Source organism: Oncorhynchus tshawytscha, linkage group LG01, assembly GCF_018296145.1.
Source record: "Oncorhynchus tshawytscha isolate Ot180627B linkage group LG01, Otsh_v2.0, whole genome shotgun sequence".
In the NCBI taxonomy this organism is placed as follows: domain Eukaryota; kingdom Metazoa; phylum Chordata; class Actinopteri; order Salmoniformes; family Salmonidae; genus Oncorhynchus; species Oncorhynchus tshawytscha.
In genome coordinates this window covers 13,523,966-13,543,120 of record NC_056429.1, presented here as the reverse complement: position 1 = coordinate 13,543,120, position 19,155 = coordinate 13,523,966, and the positions used below count along the sequence as shown (strand labels likewise).

The following is a 19,155-nucleotide window of genomic DNA, read 5'->3' as shown; positions in this document are numbered from 1 at the left end:
CTGTTTTGTCTGTGGTTCGACACTCACAGACTACTGCCAGTGGATTGTTCAACAAAGAGAGACAGAGAATGTCATTAAGACAAGAGAATGGGCCGAACAGAGGAAATGAAGAAAGGAAAGAACCCCAGTTGAGACATCCACCACTCCCCCCTCCCTTTCCCTAGACCTCTTCTGTGCATTCCTAGACTTTATTGTCTGTTATCCTCAATGGTTTTACTAATGTGCATGCATGGTTTTTCAAAATGTATGTGTACTTGTTTTTTTAAATGGTTGAATTAATAAACTAAACTAAGTACCAAAATCAATTATTCACTGTATGTTTTTCTCCTTCAGATGGGTCACGTCATTTCAGGTGGTGACGGTAACATGTGGGCTGGTGAATATTCATCCATTCACATCCCAAGTAGATTCTGTGCTGCATTCATGAAGCAGACGTCAGATCAATATGGTGGGCACAATTAAGCCTTTCTGTGTCATGGGCTCATCATAGGCCAGTGTTCCTAGGCTAGACAAAGCCTGAACCACTTCAATCAGTGGTTTTAGCCAAATCATCAATATCTAGAGTAGACTTTGGACATAACAATGTATATGTAACATTATATTCAAAGGTTTAATAAAGCCAAACTCTTTACAAAGCTTTTTTTGATATTGTCACCAATTTGATTGCATCACATTTGCTTACGAGTATACATTATGTATGTTGCATTCATGCATACCTTATAAAGGTTTTATGAAGAAGAACTGAACAACAGACATTTGTTTTGTTTCTTGTCAGAACAATATACAATTTAGCATTTGTATTTCAATGCAAATAGACAACATTTATTGTTTTGAACAATACAATTGCAGGGGTTTCCTTTACGTAATTACTTGATCGTAATACCCCCAAAATAGTCCATATTTTCACTTCCTGTGAGGAATGTAGTTGTAGAAAAGCATGGGAGAGCAGCAGTTGACCCTTTTTGTGTGGAAAGATGGCTGGATCTGTTTCCAGCGGGACCATTCTATGATCAATAGTTACAACTGCAACATTTGGTTAAGGGACTGTCAGCGCAAAAAGATTGAACTTTATCTTATTTGGACCTATACGGTCAGGGCCTGTGTTTATACATCTTCTCGGAGTAGGAGTTACGCCTTTTATATTAAGAGTCTATATCTTGACTCCTACTCTGTTAAATCACTGACATTAACAACCATAGACCTGCCACATGTCAACATATAGACAAATCATAGGCTGATTATAATGAGGTATTCTGTTTCAGATGGTATGGTCAATTTTTCAATTACTTGTATGTCTTCTAATATTGAACCTTTCTCTCACTTACGGTAGGACAACTCATTATTCACCACTAGATGGAGGTAGACACTGCGTTAGGGCTGGGGTCTATTCAAGGGCTGGGGTCTATTCAAGGGCTGGGGTCTATTCAAGGGCTGGGGTCTATTCAAGGGCTGGGGTCTATTCAAGGGCTGGGGTCTATTCAATGGCTGGGGTCTATTCAAGGCATGGGGTTTATTCAAGGCATGGGGTTTATTCAAGGCATGGGGTTTATTCAAGGGCTGGAGTCTACTCAAGGGCTGGAGTCTATTCAAGGGCTGGAGTCTATTCAAGGGCTGGGGTCTATTCAAGGCATGGGGTTTATTCAAGGCATGGGGTTTATTCAAGGGCTGGAGTCTACTCAAGGGCTGGAGTCTATTCAAGGGCTGGAGTCTATTCAATGGCTGGGGTCTATTCAAGGGCTGGAGTCTACTCAAGGGCTGGGGTCTATTCAATGGCTGGGGTCTATTCAAGGCATGGGGTTTATTCAAGGCATGGGGTTTATTCAAGGGCTGGAGTCTATTCAAGGGCTGGAGTCTATTCAATGGCTGGGGTCTATTCAAGGCATGGGGTTTATTCAAGGCTGGGGTTTATTCAAGGCATGGGGTTTATTCAAGGGCTGGAGTCTATTCAAGGGCTGGAGTCTATTCAAGGGCTGGAGTCTATTCAAGGGCTGGAGTCTATTCAAGGGCTGGAGTCTATTCAAGGGCTGGAGTCTATTCAAGGGCTGGAGTCTATTCAAGGGCTGGAGTCTATTCAAGTGCTGGAGTCTATTCAAGGGCTGGAGTCTACTCAAGGGCTGGGGTCTATTCAAGGGCTGGAGTCTATTCAAGGGCTGGGGTCTATTCAAGGGCTGGGGTCTATTCAAGGGCTGGGGTCTATTCAAGGGCTGGAGTCTATTCAAGGGCTGGGGTCTATTCAAGGGCTGGAGTCTATTCAAGGGCTGGGGTCTATTCAAGGGCTGGAGTCTATTCAAGGGCTGGGGTCTATTCAAGGGCTGGGGTCTATTCAAGGGCTGGGGTCTATTCAATGGCTGGGGTCTATTCAAGGGCTGGGGTCTATTCAATGGCTGGGGTCTATTCAATGCCTGGGGTCTATTCAATGGCTGGGGTCTATTCAATGGCTGGGTCTATTCAATGCTGGGGTCTATTCAATGGCTGGGGTCTATTCAATGGCTGGGGTCTATTCAAGGGCTGGGGTCTATTCAATGGCTGGGGTCTATTCAAGGGCTGGGGTCTATTCAAGGGCTGGGGTCTATTCAATGGCTGGGGTTTATTGGCTGGGGTCTATTCAAGGGCTGGGGTCTATTCAATGGCTGGGGTCTATTCAAGGGCTGGGGCTGGGGTCTATTCAATGGCTGGGGTTTATTGAAGGCTGGGGTCTATTCAAGGGCTGGGGTCTATTCAATGGCTGGGGTCTATTCAAGGGCTGGGGTCTATTCAATGCTGGGGTCTATTCAATGGCTGGGGTCTATTCAAGGCTGGGGTCTATTCAATGGCTGGGGTCTATTCAAGGGCTGGGGTCTATTCAAGGCTGGGTCTATTCAATGGCTGGGGTCTATTCAATGGCTGGGGTTTATTGAAGGCTGGGGTCTATTCAATGGCTGGGGTCTATTCAAGGGCTGGGGTCTATTCAAGGGCTGGGGTCTATTCAAGGGCTGGGGTCTATTCAAGGGCTGGGGTCTATTCAATGGCTGGGGTTTATTGAAGGCATGGGGTCTAGTCTCAAGGCATGGGGTTTATTCAAGGGCTGGGGTCTATTCAAGGCCTGGGGTCTATTCAAGGGCTGGGGTCTATTCAATGGCCGGGGTCTATTCAAGGTCTGGGGTCTATTCAAGGGCTAGGGTCTATTCAAGGGCTGGGGTCTATTCAATGGCCGGGGTCTATTCAAGGTATGGGGTCTATTCAAGGCATGGGGTCTATTCAAGGGCTGGGGTCTATTCAATGGCTGGGGTTTATTCAAGGAATGGGGTCTATTCAATGGCTGGGGTCTATTCAATGGCTGGGGTCTATTCAATGGCTGGGGTTTATTCAATGGCTGGGGTTTATTCAAGGGCTGGGGTCTATTCAATGGCTGAGGTCTATTCAATGGCTGGGGTCTATTCAATGGCTGGGGTTTATTCAATGGCTGGGGTTTATTCAAGGGCTGGGGTCTATTCAATGGCTGGGGTCTATTCAATGGCTGGGGTCTATTCTGGGGTTTATTCAATGGCTGGGGTTTATTCAAGGGCTGGGGTCTATTCAAGGGCTGGGGTCTATTCAATGGCTGGGGTCTATTCAAGGGCTGGGGTCTATTCAATGGCTGGGGTTTATTCAAGGGCTGGGGTCTATTCAAGGAATGGGGTCTGGGGTCTATTCAATGGCTGGGGTTTATTCAAGGGCTGGGGGTCTATTCAAGGAATGGGGTCTATTCAATGGCTGGGGTCTATTCAATGGCTGGGGTCTATTCAATGGCTGGGGTTTATTCAATGGCTGGGGTTTATTCAAGGAATGGGGTCTATTCAATGGCTGGGGTCTATTCAATTCATTCAAGGGCTGGGGTCTATTCAATGGTCTATTCAAGGAATGGGGTCTATTCAATGGCTGGGGTCTATTCAATGGCTGGGGTCTATTCAATGGCTGGGGTTTATTCAATGGCTGGGGTTTATTCAAGGAATGGGGTCTATTCAATGGCTGTCTATTCAAGGGTCTATTCAATGGCTGGGGTCTATTCAAGGGCTGGGGTCTATTCAAGGGCTGGGGTTTATTCAATGGCTGGGGTCTATTCAAGGGCTGGGGTCTATTCAGGGGGGTCTATTCAATGGCTGGGGTCTATTCAATGGCTGGGGTCTATTCAAGGGCTGGGGTTTATTCAAGGGCTGGGGTCTATTCAAGGGCTGGAGTCTATTCAATGGCTGGGGTCTATTCAATGGCTGGGGTCTATTCAAGGGCTGGGGTCTATTCAAGGGCTGGGGTCTATTCAATGGCAGGTCTATTCAATGGCTGGGGTCTATTCAAGGGCTGGGGTCTATTCAATGGCTGAGGTCTATTCAATGGCTGGGGCTTTATTCAAGGGCTGGGGTCTAAGGGCTGGGGTCTATTCAATGGCTGGGGTCTATTCAATGGCTGGGGTCTATTCAAGGGCTGGGGTCTATTCAAGGGCTGAGGTCTATTCAATGGCTGGGGTCTATTCAATGGCTGAGGTCTATTCAAGGGCTGGGGTTTATTCAAGGGCTGGGGTCTATTCAATGGCTGGGGTCTATTCAATGGCTGGGGTCTATTCAAGGGCTGGGGTCTATTCAATGGCTGGGGTCTATTCAATGGCTGGGGTCTATTCAATGGCTGGGGTCTATTCAAGGGCTGGGGTTTATTCAAGGGCTGGGGTCTATTCAATGGCTGAAGTCTGGGGTCTATTCAAGGGCTGGGGTTTATTCAAGGGCTGGGGTCTATTCAATGGCTGGGGTCTATTCAATGGCTGGGGTCTATTCAATGGCTGGGGTTTATTCAAGGGCTGGGGTCTATTCAATGGCTGGGGTCTATTCAATGGCTGGGGTTTATTCAAGGGCTGGGGTCTATTCAATGGCTGGGGTCTATTCAATGGCTGGGGTCTATTCAATGGCTGGGGTCTATTCAATGCCTGGGGTCTATTCAATGGCTGGGGTCTATTCAATGGCTGGGGTTTATTTATTTAAACAGTCAATGGAGGATTTGGCTTGAATTTTCATTCATGAAGATGGGAAGAAATGTATCAATAGCAGGCCATTTCCATTTTATGAAATAATGAATTGGGTTATGAACCCCTGGGTTATGAAGAGAAGGACTCACACAACAACATTGCATTTAATGTTGTCTGCCACCGAAGGTCTTGATGTAATTACCTTGCCTATGATGTTTCCTATTATAGAATTGGTGTCTAGACCCAGACAACTACAAGTTAAAGAGGTCCTAAATATGATGTCTGTTTAATTTGTTTTACCCTAATTCTGAATGAACCACCATCATGAAAAGGTCTATAGGCACAATCTGTTCCTTGTATGTCCCCTGTGTGACAAAGAAGTTGGGCAGACACCAATATTTATTTGATCTCTAGATACCTTGAGCTCAATTTTCCTTAGTTTGTTAATTAAATGTTTTAGGAAATAAGTACATGAGAACTATTGAGGGTAGGAGCCCTTCCTTCCCTTATCAGTGCAGGTCAATAATTCACAATTCACAATGAATGCTTGAAACAGAAAGCTGAGTGTAATCATTCATAGATGCAGCCATAGTCAAAAGTTGTAAGCCTTTTCAGTGTTTCTGCAGCTGAGGGGAAGGACCTTGCTCACCACCTCATAACTCCCCATCACAATCAGATAGAGGGAGGACAGGAATGCCCAGTCAGCCATTTTTATGTTGTCTTGGAATGCAATAAAATGTTCCCCCTGTTAGCGGGTGTTTCTGCTGTTTCCACAGGAAATATTTAGGTTGGAGGAATGTGCTTTGATGGCACATGTATATGCACCAAACAGCATACAGTTAGTTTTAGTTAGTATTCCGTGACTGCCAAAGAATGTTATTCCTACTTTCTCATGTAGTCCATATGTTTGTGTGACATGCCCATAACTTTTGTAAATAGATTGTAGATTTAGTAGACTTCTTGGGTGCTTTACATTACGAAAAGTACATGCAACTGCTGTGAGAGCTATTTTCAGAACTGTTGAAATAAAGATTAACTCTGACTGTACCATGATTTCTGCCATATGGTCTGTTAGAATATTCTACACCTTATTACTATGGTCGTCCATGGTAATATTCTGCACCTTATTACAATGGTCGTCCATGGTAATATTCTGCACCTTATTACAATGGTCGTCCATGGTAATATTCTGCACCTTATTACAATGGTCATCCATGGTAATATTCTACACCTTATTACAATGGTTGTCCATGGTAATATTCTACACCTTATTACAATGGTCGTCCATGGTAATATTCTGCACCTTATTACAATGGTCGTCCATGGTAATATTCTACACTTTATTACAATGGTCGTCCATGGTAATATTCTACACTTTATTACAATGGTCCTCAATGGTAATATTCTACACTATATTACAATGGTCGTCCATGGTAATATTCTACACTTTATTACAATGGTCGTCCATGGTAATATTCTACACTTTATTACAATGGTCCTCAATGGTAATATTCTACACTATATTACAATGGTCGTCCATGGTAATATTCTACACTTTATTACAATGGTCGTCCATGGTAATATTCTGCACTTTATTACAATGGTCGTCCATGGTAATATTCTACACTATATTACAATGGTCGTCCATGGTAATATTCTGCACTTTATTACAATGGTCGTCCATGGTAATATTCTGCACGTTATTACAATGGTCGTCCATGGTAATATTCTACACCTTATTACAATGGTTGTCCATGGTAATATTCTACACCTTATTACAATGGTCGTCCATGGTAATATTCTGCACCTTATTACAATGGTCGTCCATGGTAATATTCTACACTTTATTACAATGGTTGTCCATGGTAATATTCTACACTTTATTACAATGGTCCTCAATGGTAATATTCTACACTATATTACAATGGTCGTCCATGGTAATATTCGACACTTTATTACAATGGTCGTCCATGGTAATATTCTACACTTTATTACAATGGTCGTCCATGGTAATATTCTACACTTTATTACAATGGTAGTCCATGGTAATATTCTGCACTTTATTACAATGGTCGTCCATGGTAATATTCTACACTATATTACAATGGTCGTCCATGGTAATATTCTGCACTTTATTACAATGGTCGTCCATGGTAATATTCTACACTATATTACAATGGTCGTCCATGGTAATATTCTACACCTTATTACAATGGTCGTCCATGGTAATATTCTACACTTTATTACAATGGTCGTCCATGGTAATATTCTGCACTTTATTACAATGGTCGTCCATGGTAATATTCTACACTTTATTACAATGGTCGTCCATGGTAATATTCTACACCTTATTACAATGGTCGTCCATGGTAATATTCTACACTTTTTTACAATGGTCGTCCATGGTAATATTCTACACCTTATTACAATGGTCGTCCATGGTAATATTCTACACCTTATTACAATGGTCGTCCATGGTAATATTCTACACCTTACCCACGTTGCACCTTATCCATATGCACCTTAGCCACACATTTCCTTTCCTGAAAACTGAAAGCATCTACTGTACCTGTGTGCGGAGTCTACCTTGTAGATGTAGTCGTGGGTTTTAACAGTACACAAATTCGGTATAATTTTTTTGTTGTTTAACTTGGTTACATTGTAACAGGTCTCTTTTGAACTGAAGCCATTGACCATTTGATGAAGTTCATGATGATACATGCCATCTGTTTTCATGTTTGAAACATAACACTCTTTGGTTAAAATCCTCCAGTTGAGAAGAGATAGTTAGCAGAGTGAGAGCGACTGCTAGAGATGGGTCCCCTCTATTGCAAGAGTGGTGTACCCCTGTGCCTGGCCTTTGTGCCATCTCCACTGCCTGACTTAGCCAGGTCAATGAGGAGGTGCCAAGCCAACAAAAGAGGGGCATCTCTGGCCACATAGATACCAAGGGACCCAGGGGGGCTCCAAAGTGAAGGGCACTGCTGCACCCCAAAAACCCATATAAAGAGGCATCTAGGAGAGAGGAGAGCATCGTTTGACACTTATCGTTTCAAGAGGACCTGGACATGTGCCTCAGGATCCACAGGACAAGACTAGATCAGTAGAAGCTTGGAAAGAGGTATGTGAGACTTTAGATCCCTCAAACTCAACTCTGGACCTCGAAGCCAGCTCCAGTGCTTGTTTTCATTGTTCCCGTCTAATCAGGGACTGATTTAATTATCAGGTAGAACGGAAAACCACCAGGCTCTGGACTTCATAGGATAAGAGTTGAGTACCCCTGCTTTAGATCATAGCTAAGTCTTACTCGTGGTATTATATCCCGATTGGTGTTTTTAAATCATTGATGAAGGATTTTGAAGCTGATTCCTTGAACTTGTCACACCCTGATCAGTTTCACCTGTCCTTGTGATTGTCTCCACCCCCTCCAGGTGTCGCTCATTTTCCCTGGTGTATTTATCCCTGTGTTTCCTGTCTCTCTGTGCCAGTTCGTCTTGTATGTTTTTCCAAGTCAATCAGCGGTTTTCCCGTTCTCCTGCTTTTTGTTATTCTCCTTTTTCTAGTCCTCCCGGTTTTGACTCTTGCCTGTTTCTGGACTCTGTTCCTGCCTGCCTGACCATTCTGCCTGCCTTGACCACGAGCCTGTCTGCCACTCTGTACCTCCGGGACTCTGATCTGGTTTTGACCTTTTGCCTGTCCATGACCATTCTCTTGCCTACACCTTTTGGATTAATAAACATTGTATGACTCCAACCATCTGCCTCCTGTGTCTGCATCTGGGTCTCGCCTTGTGTCATGATAGACCTGTCAATGTTTTAATTAGTTGTTTTATGATTTCCTTATACTCCTTTGATTTCTATGCTTTTTTTTAATAGATTACTTGTTGTTTTTCATGTTGTCTGTCTATAATTGTGTAATGACTTGGTGCTGCCTATCTTGGCCAGGACGTTCTTCAAAAAGAGATTTCAAATCTCAAAGAGCCCTTCCTGGTTAAATAAAGATACAAATAATAATTTAAAAAATAAAGAAATAGTAAGCACAGCTCAGATCAAGCTTATTTCTATCATAAGACATATTCACTTCTACAGCTTTTCGTTTCACAGGCCTTACAGTACATATCATTGAGAGGATCAAATTTGCAGCATCTGATAATGATAATATTTAAGACTTGCAGGATCATTAAGATTGAAACTCAGAGATGACGTATTGAGCCAAAAGTATGGTGCCACAGTAGATGAACTGGCAGGGAATATGAATACAACCACCATCACATATGGGAATTATATTCACCAAACTGAAGAGGGGGGTAGAAAGACCACAAGATTTGAAGACCGGATCAAAGCTTTTGAACAGCCCACAAATGAGTTCATGGGTGGTGGTGTATGTGCATACCGTGCGTGCACAATTTCATGTGTGAATTATGTAGGGAGGGTGTTATTAGAGCACAGTTTGTTATAATGTTAATGAGAACTGGAATAGTGACAAGTGCATCAAGTTCATGACAGGCCGACAATAGCCTGCTTTCATCAAGGCCAACCTGTTTCACAACAATTGTCAGACCCATGATTACACAGATAGGAACACAGACACACACGGTGGAAAGACCTTACACATGATATGCAGATCACAGGGATAGCATCAATAAACATCTCCCTGGATGCTGACTAGACTAGCGTTGGATCCAAAATAAGCAGAGAGAGAGTCTGACTCATCTGTTCTGCCCAGCACTGTGGTGCAGATTAGTGTCTCCACATGTTTACTTTTATTTCCACACTCGTTCTTTTCAACATTCAACCTCACGCCATCCCAGCTCCCCCAGAAGTACATTAACACATTGACTAAAGATCCACAGACAGTGCAGTGCTGGCCAGGACATGCATGCACTCACACCTGCGCACCCTCCCAAACATGCACACATCCGGACACACAAACACATACACACACTTTAGGATACACAGTTTTGTTGCACAAATGTTACTGTAAACACTGTACAATTAATGTAATTGCGATATAATGACTATGATTGTTCTACACAAAGGCTAGAGCCCGTAGGCATGGTACTTAAAGATGGGTCATTTACTTCCAATGTTGGTCACATATTTTCCAAATGACATGAACAGCCTGTGAATGAAATGCATGTACGAACAGGGTCTTCATGCAAACCATGGATGAGGATAAGTTGCCCTGAGCAACATATATGACAATTGCACACACATGGTGACGATATGCCACATATATATACACACACAGTATATATATTATTTTCTTACCACAAACTATTGACGAGGGACTCATTTCATTTTAGCTCCCAGTATTTTATGGGAACAAATTCAAATAGTTTGATGATTATTTTCCGTGCAAAATTGCAGTTCATATGTCAAAGTATGAAAGATATATGAACTGAAAGCCAGTGATGATACAAGACATAACTGTCAGTATTGCTAAGTAATGACACTAATAGAGGATAATGTATAACATTTTTATAATGACTGATTGAACATAGTCCATATGTACACGGACAGATCATGCTATCCTATAGCAAGTGTTTAGGATAGTTGCTTCGTCTGCTCATTGAAGTTTTAAGAGAAAGGTTAGCTTCCATTCTCAAAGTTCACCACTGCTGCGTTCATCTGGAATCAATCAGCACAGTCAGGAAACTTGGCTCCCGTTTGAGTGCAATTGTGTCTATTTGAGGAAAGACATGACATCAAATTTGGAGTCTTTTGTCCGTTTTGACTCAGACATTGGTTTTTTTCTGGGGGGTCTTTTTAGTGGCCAGGACGAGTGGTGTTTCTGGAGGCACTGTGACTCTTTGTGGTTTGAGGACGGCCTGAGAGACTTCACCACAGACTGTTTGTCTTGGGCAGTGATTACTATACAGTTTGACCGTCAAAGCATGGTACAGGACTCCCTGCCTAAAGCCTTTTCCTCTTCAGTTAAAACTACATATTCATTTTCAGGAATTCTGTGGAGTAGCACAGTAGTTAATTACCCAAAACATCAACAACCATATGGTTCTTTCTGGTTTGAAACATTTATGAATAACAAAATAAGTTTGAAAATCCCCCAGAATCAGTTACTGGTCAAAATTATACCGAAATCTATCTTGATTATTGTCTATCTAATATTTATATATTTCTTAATTCCATTCTTTTACTTTTAGATCTGTGTGTATTGTTGTGAATTCTTTTTTAGATACTACTGCACTGTTAGATACTACTGCACTGTTGGAGCTAGGAACACAAGCATTTCGCTACATCCGCAAAAACATCTGCTAGATATGTGTATGTGACCAATAGGATTTGATTTGATTTGATTTGACAACATACAATGAGCCCGTTGCCTGTACATACAAAGCTGCTTTCCTAGGAGTGAGTGAATTCTTAAATGAATGGAGCAATCACATTCCCATCAGTGGTTTCCCTTTCTCCTGCTCCGTGTTAGCGGTGGGCGAAAATGACTGCTGACTTTCCATGTCTCTCTTGGAGACAACCTCAGTAGCCATGTATCCCGAGAGTGGGGTCATGGTTTTTCTCTCTGCACTCGGAAAAAGGGAACTGCAAAGGGAGAGGGCGCCAATTGCAATTAGATTTTGGGGGATCTTACATAAGAAACTGGAAAGAGTTTTCTAGAAAAGAATGTGCGTGCCCATGTGTGTGTGTGTGGTCCACTTTACTATCTATTTGGGTTCCAAAAGTCCTCACAAGGATAGTAAAACATGGACAATTTGACAGGTGTGGACATTTCGCAGGTCCCCAAGACAAAAAAAATGCTATTTTAGGCTTAGGGGTTAGGTTTAGTGTAAGGGTTAGAATTAAGGTTAGGGGTTGGGATTAGGGTTAGGTTTAGTTTAGGGTTAGAGATTTGGGCTTAGGGTTAATGTTAGGCTTAAGGTTTTGGTTAAGGGTTATGTTTAGGGTTAGGGGTTAGGGAAAATATAATTTTGAATGGGAATAAATGTTCCCACTTGGATAGTAAAACCAACGTGTGTGTGTGTGAGAGCGAGAATGAGTGTGTGTGTGTGAGATAGGGAGTGTGTGTGTGTTGGTATGCATGTGTGCGGAATCATTGTCAAAATACAACAGACACAATAGTTCTTATTAAGGCCCACTTTGATATGTAAATATCTTTACTGTGGTCACAATAACAGCACCTCTTCAACCTCAGGAGGCTGAAGAAATTGGGCTTGACACCTAAAACCCTCACAAACTTTTACAGATGCACAATTGAAAGCATCCTGTCGTGCTGTATCACCGCCTGGCACAGCAACAGCACCGCCCGTAACCGCAGGGCTCTCCAGAGGGTTGTGCGGTCTGCCCAACACATCACTGGGGGCAAGCTACCTGTCCTCTAGGACACCTACAGCACCCGATGTCACAGGAAGGCCAAAAAGATCATCAGACTGTTAAATAGCCATAACTATATACATAGACCTGAAATCACTGGCCACTTTAATAATGGAACACTAGTCACTTTAATAATGCTCACATATTTTGCATTACTCATCTCACATGTATATACTATATTCTATCCTATTCAACTGTAGCTTAGTCTATACCGCTATGACTTTGCTCGTCCAAATATTTATATATTCTAATTCCATTTCTTTACTTTAGATTGTGTGTATTGTTAGATATTACTTCTTAGATATTACTGCACTGTTGGAGCTAGGAACACAAGCATTTTGCTACACATAACATCTAAACACGTGAATGTGACTAATACAATTTTATTTTATTTTATTTGATTAATGAAGGCCAACTCAATATGTCTGTGTTAGGGAAATGTAGGCATACATGTACATGACAAACCAAGCCCGGCAGACTTCACAGAGCTTGACAAGTGAAATGACACCTTTCTCTGAGAAGAACAGTGTATGGAATCTTGAGCAGTGCAGCTCAGTGACCCTCACTCACATATCCATTCACCAACCCCACTTAAGCCCAAGATGTGTTTACTTTTCCCCACAAAAAGATGTGGTGATTTCTCTCCTGTCCTTTTCCCTTTTGATGTGGGATAGGATGACATATTGATCCATGTGGGCGATGCCGCTGATTGGCTGCTGTCAGCTGGTGGTGTGGTTGTGGGTTGGGGTCAGGGAAAGAGCCGGTGGTGAGCAGAGGAAGCATGCCCAGGCTCCTCTGATCCCTCACCGGCCCTTCATAGTGTGTGGAATGCCCCCCGGGCCTTCATCGTGGTGTGGATCAAGGTGGTAAAGGAGGTCAAGGAGGCTGGACATGCCTTCATTCCATTCCTTTACTTAGATTTGTGTGTATTAGCTAGTAGTAGTAGAATTGTTAGATTACTTGTTAGATATTGCTGCACGGTCGGAACTAGAAGCACAAGCATTTCACCACACTTGAAATAACATCTGCTAACCATGGGTATGTGACCAATAAAATTAGATTTGGTTTGATTTTATTTGATGAACAACACTCTACTGTTAGATGAAAGCTGACGACCTGACGGCCTCTGGGGCTTCAAACTGTTCCCTGACCTCAAAAAATAAGGCGTCAAGACACACTTGCATCGCTGCAAGAGTGAATGTCTAAAGTGGAGCACATCCATAATGACCACCTGGTGTGGCTTTGAAGTGAGAGCACAGCCCTCTACCCTTCCGTGTCCCTACTACGAACTCAAGTCCACGGCCAACACCATCAAGTTCGTTCACTACCCAGTCAGAGGCCATGAGGATTGCATCCATCACACACGCTGACTTCACTCTGCCCGTGTTTGTTTACTACAGACTCTTCTATGCTTACACCTTCACGGTCCTCTCAGAGGTGAGAAGGATTACTAAACACTGGTGATATTGGGAAACTGATATCTTCCGTTGCTGTTGGTTCAAGAGCAAAAATAGTGGTTAGGACAAGGATAAATATTCCAACACATTTTCTTAAGTTAGCTATTTTTCTCATTGTGGCAAGTGTTTTATTGCCTGTCAGTCATTGTGATAAACTACCTAACCTCTGCATTTCTCTGTCAAGAAACTTGTCTCGTCTCCCCCCATGTTTTGCCCCCTAGTCAGTGTGGTGGATAAAAAGCTATTAATCAACTGAAGCTTCTAGAACTGTCACAGGTCTATGAATGGAATGCACAGTCTCAGCTACGAGACCTCAGATGACCTTTAATTGATTTACAACACCTGGGTGTTGTCCAGGGAAAAAACCTAGTCCCTAACCCCTAAGTACTTAAGTAAATCTGAAAGTACTGGATAGTTACTTATAAGCAATATAACATTTCACATTGCCCTCTGATTGCCTGGGTGGGATATTGCTTACTTATCTAAACCTTTAAGGTGTATAAAAGTGCCTATTGAGAGTAGCTGCTAGGGGCTGGTTCTAGACTGGGCCATGATGTCTATTCTGACATTCAGGGGTCAAGAGGTAAAACATAAAAATGAAATATCAACGAATACTGGACACTGGAGCGGGAGCAAGCTTTGACCTCAACATACTCTGACTTGAGGGGAAGACTGGGTTTGGAGTGTTTTTTATTTTTATTATTATTATTTTTTTTAATTTAGAGGGAGGATCAGCTTAATATTGCGGAAAGAATGTTACTTCCAATGTAATTGTCTGCATAATTTCCAATCCCCCATATTTTTTGGGTAAATATATATATCCATACACGCATGCATACAGCGCAGCTACTCGCCCACGCCTCCCCAGCTTCTCCTTTACCCAAATCCAGATAGCAGATGTTCTGAAAGAGCTGCAAAACCTGGACCAATACAAATCAGCTGGGCTTGACAATCTGGACCCTCTATTTCTGAAACTGTCCGCCACCATTGTCGCAACCGCTATTACCAGCCTGTTCAACCTCTCCTTCGTATCATCTGAGATCCCCAAGGATTGGAAAGCTGCCGCTGTCATCCCCCTCTTCAAAGGGGGAGACACCCTGGACTCAAACTGTTACAGACCTATATCCATCCTGCCCTGCCTTTCTAAGATCTCTACGAAAGCCAAGTCAACAAACAGATCACTGACCATCTCAAATCCCACCGTACCTTCTCCGCTGTGCAATCCGGTTTCCGAGCAGGTCACGGGTGCACCTCAGCCACGCTCAAGGTACTAAACGATATCATAACCGCCATCGATAAAATACAGTACTGTGCAGCCGTCTTCATCGACCTGGCCAAGGCTTTTGACTCTGTCAATCACCATATTCTTATCGGCAGACCCAGTAGCCTCGGTTTTTCTAATGACTGCCTTGCCTGGTTCACCAACTACTTTGCAGACAGAGTTCAGTGTGTCAAATAAGAGGGTATGTTGTCCGGTCCTCTGGCAGTCTCTATGGGGGTACCACAGGGTTCAATTCTCGGGCCGACTCTTTTCTCTGTATATATCAATGATGTTGCTCTTGCTGTGGGCGATTCCCTGATCCACCTCTACGCAGACGACACCATTCTGTATACTTCTGTCCCTTCCTTGGACACTGTGCTATCTAACCTCCAAACAAGCTTCAATGCCATACAACACTCCTTCCGTAGCCTCCAACTGCTCTTAAACGCTAGTAAAACCAAATGCATGCTTTTCAACCGTTCGCTGCCTGCACCCGCACGCCTGACTAGCATCACCACCCTGGATGGTTCCGACCTAGAATATGTGGACATCTATAAGTACCTAATTGTCTGGCTAGACTGCAAACTCTCCTTCCAGACTCATATCAAATATCTCCAATCCAAAATCAAATCTAGAGTCGGCTTTCTATTTCGCAACAAAGCCTCCTTCACTCACGCCGCAAAACTTACCCTAGTAAAACTGACTATCCTACTGATCCTCGACTTCGGCGATGTCATCTACAAAATAGCTTCCAATACTCTACTCAGCAAACTGGATGCAGTTTATCACAGCGCCATCTGTTTTGTTACTAAAGCACCTTATACCACCCACCACTGCGACCTGTAAGGTCTAGACGGCTGGCCCTCGCTACATGTTCGTCGCCAGACCCACTGGCTCCAGGTCATCTACAAGTCTATGCTAGGTAAAGCTCCGCTTTATCTCAGTTCACTGGTCACGATGGCAACACCCACCCGTAGCACGCGCTCCAGCAGGTGTATCTCACTGATCATCCCTAAAGCCAACACCTCATTTGGCCGCTTTTTCTTCCAGTTCTCTGCTGCCTGCGACTGGAACGAATTGCAAAAATCTCTGAAGTTGGAGACGTTTATCTCCCTCACCAACTTTAAACATCTGCTATCTGAGCAGCTAACCGATTGCTGCAGCTGTACATAGTCCATCGGTATATAGCCCACCCAATTTTCCTACCTCATCGCCATACTGTTTTTATTTTATTTACTTTTCTGCTCTTTTGCACACCAGTATCTCTACCTGCACATGTTCATCTGATCAGTTATCACTCCAGTGTTAATCTACTAAATTGTAATTATTCACTCCTATGGCCTATTTATTGCCTACCTCCTCATGCCTTTTGCACACAATGTATATAGATTTTTTTTCCTATGATGTTATTGACTTGTTTATTGTTTATTGTTTACTCCATGTGCAACTCTGTGTTGTTGTCTGTTCACACTGCTATGCTTTATCTTGGCCAGGTCGCAGTTGCAAATGAGAACTTGTTCTCAACTAGCCTACCTGGTTAAATAAAGGTGCATTTAAAAAAAAAATACATACATACATATATACATACACATACCTATATAGACATACATACTTTTTTAAAGAATATACCTTTATTATTATTATTCCCCGCAAACCCTTCCGCCGATCCCCCAATTGGAGTAAACTAATAAACACTTCTGCTTTTACCTTCAATTTATACATCTTATACACATTTTCAGACACAGTCTACTTTACAATAGTTCTCTCTTGTTTGTTCTTACTCCTTCCTCTATTTCTGATGTCCATCCAGTTTGATTTCTATTTGTAACTATGCTATTTCACAAAAGTTCTGAACCTATATACATTTTACAGATCCCATATGCTTTACATTGTTTATCTTGTTATTAGTCCCACCCTTCAGCTCCATTCAACCCCTCCCATCTGTCTCTCAACATCCTCCATTTCGGATTTCTATTCTATTCTATGTGTTTGGAGTGTTACATCTTCTCTTATATCTCTCCTAGAGTGACCTGGTCCACACTATTGGAGAGAGTGCAGCTCTTGGGGCGTTGGGAATGGTATTTGGGGCTCCTCCGAAGATGCTCGAACTCAAAATGTTCCATAGAGTAGGGTTTCTTAATCCCGAATCCCTTGGATCCACAGCGGGGCACAGTTTTGTTACTTTCTGGCAACACGTGATTTCAACTAATCATCAAACCCAGATGTGAAAGTGCTGGTTACGAAAAAAGTGTGCCTCTTTCTGTACTCCAGGGAGAAACCATGAAATTGAGAGTCATGAAACATGTGACCCATGCTTCAACGTTAAAGTATAGAAAATATCATTACAATTACATAATAATGTCTTGTTGCCTGCAGTAAGCAAGAGCAGCCTGTGTCTACAGGGTTCCATGACAGGACATCAAGCACTTTCAACGTGGGATTCCCTTCCTAGCCAGTTCTCAGTGTCTCTTAAAATAGTATGTTTCAGCACAGTCATTGTGGTTTATGAGATTAGGAGCCTTGGAAATGGCCTGATTTATATCAGACAGACAGTGCTGTGGTGTTCTTTTCGAAAAGGATTTTGTGGGTCCTTTTGCATTCTGTTTACAAGAGGCGCATCAGTAATACATGAAGTGTGGATGTGGATTCATTTGCATTATATACAGATGTTGAATCTTAATTTGACCAGTATTGTGGCAGAAAAATTATCCTGCAGCAACAGGATTTGAACATTTAGTCGGTGGTTAAGCTATTAGCTAGCCAAAATTAGGCTACATCATAAAAAGTGCAATACTGTTATTAGAACCGTGTGTTAGTGCAAGTTATCAGTAAATTTATGTAAATCATGAAGCTCATCTGCAAATTTTCAGAAACGAAAGAGTGATCCATTTAAGATCCCACACCTGTACAGGGTGAAGGACTTAATTAAGGGAGGAATTTTATTTAATATTTATTTAATATTCAAATGATGATATTCAAATGATGATATGTTTTTACCGAACTCATTCTGTGTATCAGATGGGACATTTCATAATTAAGCCTGGATTCCCTCTATTACCATTTTAAGAGGCAATGAATTAGAGAAGAAAAGAGAAGCGCATCAAAGGATAGTTAGTACAGATGTAGGATCTTAATTTGATTACTTTTTTGTTGCCGAGAATTTTCCTGCCCAGAGGAATTCCAAACTTGTAGTGTATTCAAGGTTTAAAAAGGCTTCTAAAGTTTATAATGTCTACTTTAAATGTCAGACTTGATTTGCCCTAACTAAAAATATATCAACCCCTACAAAAATGTAAATGAATTATAATCCACATAACATTCGACATTTCTTGTAGATGCAGGATTAGTTTTCTGCTGTAGCAAACTGGATCAAATTAAGATCCTAGATCTGTACATGAAGTAATGAACATACTGTGGGTGACAGAAGGAAGGTTCATTCAACATAACTACTATTTCCATTTAACTGCAGACCTATTTTTAGCTATACTTACAGTGACACCTATACTTATGCTGTGAAGCATTATATGTTTGTGTATCTGCCTGTCTACGTGTACCTCCAGAAAACTGCCTGGCCGTGAAGAAGTACATTAACTGCCCTTTAGGCTACAATGACATCAAAGTCACATCAGCAGCCAAGCTGTGCAGCCAAGACCTGTACAAGAAGAATGGCAAGTGTGTGAGGAAGAGCTTTGACTCAGGGGCCTACCTCCGACCCCGCTTCTTCTACATTAGCAGAAACCCGGGCCCGCAGCTTCCACGTGAGTGGCCATCTTAACAACCACAACATCCTGGCCATGAAGCACAAGTTCACCTGCCAGTGCTACCAGGGCTGGACGGGGGTCTACTGTGAGATGCCCCAGATGCCACCCTTGCTAGGGGACATACTGGTCACCCTGGACCAGGGACTGTTGCCTGCTAGGGGACATACTGGTCATCCTGTCACTTCACTTCGCCGCAAATAAAATTAAATCAAATCAAAAGTAAAACAAGCAATAATAAAGCGAGTAAAGATAACTTGGCTATATACACAGGGTACCAGTACCGAGTTGATGTGCAGGGGTATGAGGTAATTGAGGTACACTCTTAGAAAAAATATGTTATCTAGATCCTAAAAGGGTTCTT

At 42.5% G+C, this 19,155-nt stretch overlaps 1 pseudogene; it reads left to right on the top strand.

Moving 5' to 3' along the window:
- The first annotated feature begins 13,394 nt into the window (after positions 1 to 13,394).
- Positions 13,395 to 18,995, top strand: LOC112259888 (annotated as a pseudogene).
- Positions 18,996 to 19,155: the final 160 nt, after the last annotated feature.